This window comes from Nomia melanderi, unplaced genomic scaffold (genome assembly GCF_051020985.1).
Source record: "Nomia melanderi isolate GNS246 unplaced genomic scaffold, iyNomMela1 scaffold0628, whole genome shotgun sequence".
NCBI lineage: Eukaryota > Metazoa > Arthropoda > Insecta > Hymenoptera > Halictidae > Nomia > Nomia melanderi.
In genome coordinates this window covers 25,001-33,060 of record NW_027475742.1, presented here as the reverse complement: position 1 = coordinate 33,060, position 8,060 = coordinate 25,001, and the positions used below count along the sequence as shown (strand labels likewise).

Below are 8,060 nucleotides of genomic sequence, written 5' to 3'. Positions count from 1 at the left end.
TGCCTCTTCCTCTCTCTTTTCTACGAGAAAAGATAAACGTATTTTACGGGGATACGGAAACGTTACCACGTGGTGTCACACACGATCGTCCGTCTCTTCTCTATAGCAGAAACCGATAAAAATACACCTCCCGAAAGAGAGTATATGGTGATTCTTTTTATATATATATATATTTCGAAATACAACTGAACGTGGCGGAAGCGCACGGTGGTGGTCCAGCGAGGACACGCGACGACGGGGAATAAGAACTATTCGACCCGTTACGAATACGCATGCTCGTCCCGCACGATTTTAACACACACCGTGTTTTTCTCCAGTCGTCAAAGCGTTCGTGCGTCGAATTCGAAAATAAAAAAAAAAGAAAAACACCTTTTCTCTCTCTCGGGGTAAAAGAGTCGATGTGTATTGTGTATAAAGGTTCTGCGAGAAGTCTCGTTTTGACGTGTGTTCCGCCGATAACGACGATCCTCCGAAACGGGGATACAGAAACGTTACACCTCACAACACGATCTCCGTCTCTTCTCTATAGCAGAAACCGATAAAAATACACCTCCCGAAAGAGAGTATATGGTGATTCTTTTTATATATATATATTTCGAAATTCAACTGAACGTGGCGGAAGCGCACGGTGGTGGTCCAGCGAGGACACGCGACGACGGGGAATAAGAACTATTCGACCCGTTACGAATACGCATGCTCGTCCCGCACGATTTTAACACACACCGTGTTTTTCTCCAGTCGTCAAAGCGTTCGTGCGTCGAATTCGAAAAATAAAAAAAAGAAAATACACCTTTTCTCTCTCTCTCGGGGTAAAAAGAGTCGATGTGTATTGTGTATAAAGGTTCTGCTGCGAGAAGTCTCGTTTTGCCGTGTGTTTCGGTAACGACGATCCTCCGAAACGTACATCTCATTCGTAAGAGAGGAAGAAAACAATCTCCCTGGGGCCAGTCGGTAATATACCGACATACGACGTGTCGTGCACATCCGTCTCACGCACGGTATACAAAATATGAATAAAACGTGTGTAGTCTCTCTCTCTCTCGACTTCTTAATATTTTCTTTCACCTCTGACGCATCATTTCAGGTGACGTCGGGAGCGCGGGAAAAAAAATTTTTCTAAACACACGAAACCGTTCATCTCACGAACAGCCGAAAAAGTTGTCGCTCAGATCCATATCGCAGTGGAGCGGTATCCGCGGGCGGTCGTAATTGAACGACGCACGACGCCGCGAACACTCACGCGAGTCCATACAAACGATTCCGATCGTTTTGCAACAACTAGAACGTACACTTGTCCGTGAAATTCACAGAATTTTCGCGTGTCCGCGACAAACGCCGACGAGACACCCATCGTTCGCTCGTACGTAGCATCCTTCTCTTAACCCGACTCAGAAACGTTCTTTGCGCCCTTCGGTAAAAAAACGTTCGATCCGAAGAGGTGAACGACGGCGGGGATTTGACAGAGCTACGCAAGCAGTGTATGGTACGTAAACGACCCTCAGCCAGGCGTGGTCCAGGAATTGTATCCGTGGACCGCAATGTGCGTTCGAAATGTCGATGTTCATGTGTCCTGCAGTTCACACGTTGACGCGCAATTAGCTGCGTTCTTCATCGACCCACGAGCCAAGTGATCCACCGTTCAGGGTAATCGTATAAATTTTATATTTCACATATATAATTTTATTCTCATTTGTTCGACCTAATATCTCTCTTCTTTCAAAGAGAAGATAAAAGTTGATACCTGAATCTCCGACCAGCGCGCGAAGGAGATTCAGGCGTCGCCTTGGAGACGACACCGAAGCCTTTCGAGACGAAAAACGTTCAAGTAATATGTATATATTTCTCGACGTTCCGGGCGTATAGTGCATTCAAAAACCCGCGAAAGACGCAGAAGACTCGCACGCGTGGAAACGACGGGGATATATTTTGTATCCTACCCGATACTGAATCCATCGCGTGCAGTCGACCCTCGCGTTCTTCCGATCAGACGCATCTATTGTTGCGCGCATGTTTTCGCGTCGCATCGCGCGAAACGTTGCACGAATCGTACCGATCGATCGATTGAAAGCAAATAATGAAAAAAGACTTCACAGCTGGCTCTTTGCCGGTCATTCGTCCCATGTTATCTCTTGCCGCGAAATTGGCGCGCAAGAGTTGGGTGTCAGACGCGCGGCTTTAAAACGAGCTTCACGGCCGGTCCCTTCGTTACCGCTTTCGTTCTTTCTCTCGGAACGACCATGAACGAACACGACGAGCGACGCTACGGCATACACACGTCCACGGATTCGATTAAAAAACAGACTTCACAGCTGGCTCTTTGCCGGTCATTCGTCCCATATTATCTCTTGCCGCGAAATTGGCGCGCAAGAGTTGGGTGTCAGACGCACGGCTTTAAAACGAGCTTCACGGCCGGTCCTCTCAATTCCGTGTACGGTACACGCAAGATGCGGGTTCCACTTCCAGACTACCCGGTCCCTTCTCTCTACGAGAATCGATAGTAGAAGAACGGCTCGAAAACGCGTCTCAGAGACTAGGGGAAAAGAAGCGGTATGCGAGCGAAACGAAAACGCATTATGGAAACGTCGCGAAACAATGTTCGACGGTTGCTCGGTTCCAATCGTGCGGCCGTTTCAATTTCTCGTGCGCTTCACCGTCCCTCCGTAACTCTGGCCGATCGCGTATACCGAAGAGCCGACACGCGCAAAAACCACAGGCATTGTATACTGTATATATATATGTTACAGTCACAGCCTTCGCGCGTTTTACTCTCCGACGCGGGGTTTCCACGACGAAAGAGAGACAGTTTCGTGGCGGGTGACTCGGCCGAATCGCTACGACGGGTATTTCTATTATAGAACGAATCATCGCCACCCTTTACCAGTGCCCGACGAAGGAATCACAAGGTCATCTGGAGTTTACAATGCCAGCGACGGTAATTCCAACGAAGACCCGATAAGTCAACTCATCGTTCTATTTCTCCCCGTACAGAAAAGCGAATCGACGCTAACGCACCTCGCGCAAGCACGAACGTTCTCTTCGCGTGGATCATCCCATCGTCGAAAGATGTAAAGACGCATTGGAGATCGTGGTCTCTGGCGGGCTCATTGCACGCCCCACTGCATATCTTTCCTCGAATCGAGAATGATTCGTCCACTAAGGCTGCGAAACTACGCGTCGAGGAAACTAGGGGAAAGAAGCGGGATGCGAGCGAAACGACAATACATTATGGAAACGTCGCGAAACAATGTTCGGCGGTTGCTCGTTTCCTCCTGCGGACGTTTCATTGCTCGGGCGCTTCACGTCCCTCCGTAACCTTCGCGCGATCGCGTGCCCCGGAGAGCCGGCAACCGGTGAACCACAGGCGTATAAACTATAGTCTTCTATAGCAAGCCTTCGGCGGTTACTCTCCGACGCGGGGATTCCACGACGAGAGAGAATTTCGTGGCGGGTGACATCGGTCGAAACGCTACGACGGGTATTTCTATTATAGAACGAATCATCGCCACCCTTTACCAGTGCCCGACGAAGGAATCACAAGGTCATCTGGAGTTTACAATGCCAGCGACGGTAATTCCAACGAAGACCCGATAAGTCAACTCATCGTTCTATTTCTCCCCGTACAGACAAGCGAATCAACGCTATCGCACCTCACGCATGCACGAACGTTCTCTTCGCGTGAATCGTCCCATCGTCGAAAGATATAGCCGCTTGGAGATCGTGGCCCATCAAGTTCTTCCGTAACTCCTGCGCGATCGCGTACCCCGGAGAGCAGGCAACCGGTGAACCACAGGCGTATAAACTATAGTCTTCTATAGCAAGCCTTCGCGTTTACTCTACGACGCGGGGATTCCACGACGAGAGAGATTTTCGTGGCGGGTGACACGGCCGAATCGCTACGACGGGTATTTCTATTATAGAACGAATCATCGCCACCCTTTACCAGTGCCCGACGAAGGAATCACAAGGTCATCTGGAGTTTACAATGCCAGCGACGGTAATTCCAACGAAGACCCGATAAGTCAACTCATCGTTCTATTTCTCCCCGTACAGAAAAGCGAATCGGCGCTATCGCACCTCACGCAAGCAGGAATGATCTCTTCGCGTGGATCGTCCCATCGTCGAAAGATGTAAGACGTACAGAAATCGTGGTCCATCACGATTATTCGTAACTCTCCGAGTCGCGTATCTGAGAGTAGGACAAACGGAGAACCACAGGCATAAATAATACTATATGTTTCTTATATAGTTAGCCTTCGCGTTTTACTCTCCGACATGGGGATTCCACGACGAGAGAGAGTTTCGTGGCGGGTGTCTCGGCCGAATCGCTACGACGGGTATTTCTATTATAGAACGAATCATCGCCACCCTTTACCAGTGCCCGACGAAGGAATCACAAGGTCATCTGGAGTTTACAATGCCAGCGACGGTAATTCCAACGAAGACCCGATAAGTCAACTCATCGTTCTATTTCTCCCCGTACAGAAAAGCGAATCGACGCTATCGCACCTCGCGCGAGCACGTAACTACTCTTCGCGTGGATCGTCCCATCGTCGAAAGATGTAAGACGCACGGAAATCGTGGCCCATCAACGTTTTTTTGTAACTCTGCCGATCGCGTATCACAGAGCCGAGACGCACATACCACAGGCGTATAATACCGTTTTCTTTCGTATGGTAAGCCTTCGCGTTTACTCTTCGGCGCGGGGTTTCCACGTCGAGAGAGACATTCGTGGCGGGTGACATCGGTCGAAACGCTACGACGGGTATTACTATTATAGAACGAATCATCGCCACCCTTTACCAGTGCCCGACGAAGGAATCACAAGGTCATCTGGAGTTTACAATGCCAGCGACGGTAATTCCAACGAAGACCCGATAAGTCAACTCAACGTTCTATTTCTCCCCGTACAGAAAAGCGAATCGACGCTGTTGCACCTCACGCAAGCACGAACGTTCTCTTCGCGTGGATCGTCCCATCGTCGAAAGATGTAAGACGCACGGAAATCGTGGCACATCACGTGTTTTCGGAACTCTGTCGACCGCGTATCTCAGAGACGACGCGCGCGAACCACTGGCATATACTATTATATATCGCGTTTTACCCTCCGACGCGGGGATTCCACGACGAGAGAGAGTTTCGTGAGCGGGTTGACTCGGAAGAAACGCTACGACGGGTATTTCTATTATAGAACGCATCATCGCCACCCTTTACCAGTGCCCGACGAAGGAATCACAAGGTCATCTGGAGTTTACAATGCCAGCGACGGTAATTCCAACGAAGACCCGATAAGTCAACTCAACGTTCTATTTCTCCCCGTACAGAAAAGCGAATCGACGCAATCGCACCATACGCGTGCACGTAAACAACTCTTCGCGTGGATCGTCCCATCGTCGAGAGACGTAAGTTTTCATAGTATGAATTCGCGTTTTACTCTCCGACGCGGGGATTCCACGACGAGAGAGAGTTTCGTGAGCGGGTTGACTCGGAAGAAACGCTACGACGGGTATTTCTATTATAGAACGCATCATCGCCACCCTTTACCAGTGCCCGACGAAGGAATCACAAGGTCATCTGGAGTTTACAATGCCAGCGACGGTAATTCCAACGAAGACCCGATAAGTCAACTCAACGTTCTATTTCTCCCCGTACAGAAAAGCGAATCGACGCAATCGCACCATACGCGTGCACGTAAACAACTCTTCGCGTGGATCGTCCCATCGTCGAGAGACGTAAGTTTTCATAGTATGAATTCGCGTTTTACTCTCCGACGCGGGGATTCCACGACGAGAGAGAGTTTCGTGAGCGGGTTGACTCGGAAGAAACGCTACGACGGGTATTTCTATTATAGAACGCATCATCGCCACCCTTTACCAGTGCCCGACGAAGGAATCACAAGGTCATCTGGAGTTTACAATGCCAGCGACGGTAATTCCAACGAAGACCCGATAAGTCAACTCAACGTTCTATTACTCCCCGTACAGAAAAGCGAATCGACGCAATCGCACCATACGCGTGCACGTAACAACTCTTCGCGTGGATCGTCCCATCGTCGAGAGACGTAAGTTTCATAGTAAGCCTTCGGCGTTTTACTCTCCGACGCGGGGATTCCACGACGAGAGAGAGAGTTTCGTGAGCGGGTTGACTCGGAAGAAACGCTACGACGGGTATTTCTATTATAGAACGCATCATCGCCACCCTTTACCAGTGCCCGACGAAGGAATCACAAGGTCATCTGGAGTTTACAATGCCAGCGACGGTAATTCCAACGAAGACCCGATAAGTCAACTCAACGTTCTATTTCTCCCCGTACAGAAAAGCGAATCGACGCAATCGCACCATACGCGTACACGTAAACAACTCTTCGCGTGGATCGTCCCATCGTCGAGAGACGTAAGTTTTCATAGTATGAATTCGCGTTTTACTCTCCGACGCGGGGATTCCACGACGAGAGAGAGTTTCGTGAGCGGGTTGACTCCGAAGAAACGCTACGACGGGTATTTCTATTATAGAACGCATCATCGCCACCCTTTACCAGTGCCCGACGAAGGAATCACAAGGTCATCTGGAGTTTACAATGCCAGCGACGGTAATTCCAACGAAGACCCGATAAGTCAACTCAACGTTCTATTTCTCCCCGTACAGAAAAGCGAATCGACGCAATCGCACCATACGCGTGCACGTAAACAACTCTTCGCGTGGATCGTCCCATCGTCGAGAGACGTAAGTTTTCATAGTATGAATTCGCGTTTTACTCTCCGACGCGGGGATTCCACGACGAGAGAGAGTTTCGTGAGCGGGTTGACTCGGAAGAAACGCTACGACGGGTATTTCTATTATAGAACGCATCATCGCCACCCTTTACCAGTGCCCGACGAAGGAATCACAAGGTCATCTGGAGTTTACAATGCCAGCGACGGTAATTCCAACGAAGACCCGATAAGTCAACTCAACGTTCTATTACTCCCCGTACAGAAAAGCGAATCGACGCAATCGCACCATACGCGTGCACGTAACAACTCTTCGCGTGGATCGTCCCATCGTCGAGAGACGTAAGTTTCCATACTATGAATTCGCGTTTTACTCTCCGACGCGGGGATTCCACGACGAGAGAGTGTTTCGTGAGCGGGTTGACTCGGAAGAAACGCTACGACGGGTATTTCTATTATAGAACGCATCATCGCCACCCTTTACCAGTGCCCGACGAAGGAATCACAAGGTCATCTGGAGTTTACAATGCCAGCGACGGTAATTCCAACGAAGACCCGATAAGTCAACTCAACGTTCTATTGCTCCCCGTACAGAAAAGCGAATCGACGCAATCGCACCATACGCGTGCACGTAACAACTCTTCGCGTGGATCGTCCCATCGTCGAGAGACGTAAGTTTCATAAGTAAGCCTTCGGCGTTTTACTCTCCGACGCGGGGATTCCACGACGAGAGAGTGTTTCGTGGCGGGTGACTAGGCCGAAACGCTACGACGGGTATTTCTATTATAGAACGAATCATCGCCACCCTTTACCAGTGCCCGACGAAGGAATCACAAGGTCATCTGGAGTTTACAATGCCAGCGACGGTAATTCCAACGAAGACCCGATAAGTCAGCTCATCGTTCTATTTCTCCCCGTACAGAAAAGCGAATCGACGCTATCGCACCTCGCGCGAGCACGTAACAACTCTTCGCGTGGATCGTCCCATCGTCGAGAGACGTAAGACGCACGGAAATCGTGGTTCATCGCGTCTTTTCCTACTCTCTTGAATCGCAATTTCGTATAGAGCCTACACACGCGAACCACCGGCATATACTATTTCTTCTCTCATAGTAAGCCTTCGCGCGTTTTACTCTCCGACGCGGGGATTCCACGACGAGAGAGTGTTTCGTGGCGGGTGTCTCGGCCGAATCGCTACGACGGGTATTTCTATTATAGAACGAATCATCGCCACCCTTTACCAGTGCCCGACGAAGGAATCACAAGGTCATCTGGAGTTTACAATGCCAGCGACGGTAATTCCAACGAAGACCCGATAAGTCAACTCATCGTTCTATTTCTCCCCGTACAGAA

General features: G+C 49.8%; 1 non-coding gene across 1 annotated transcript; it reads right to left on the bottom strand.

The window, feature by feature from the left end:
• Positions 1 to 1,492: 1,492 nt before the first annotated feature.
• On the bottom strand, positions 1,493 to 1,647 carry LOC143176555 (5.8S ribosomal RNA). The gene has a single exon (XR_013001087.1). It is a non-coding gene; the product is annotated as a 5.8S ribosomal RNA (ribosomal RNA).
• Positions 1,648 to 8,060: the final 6,413 nt, after the last annotated feature.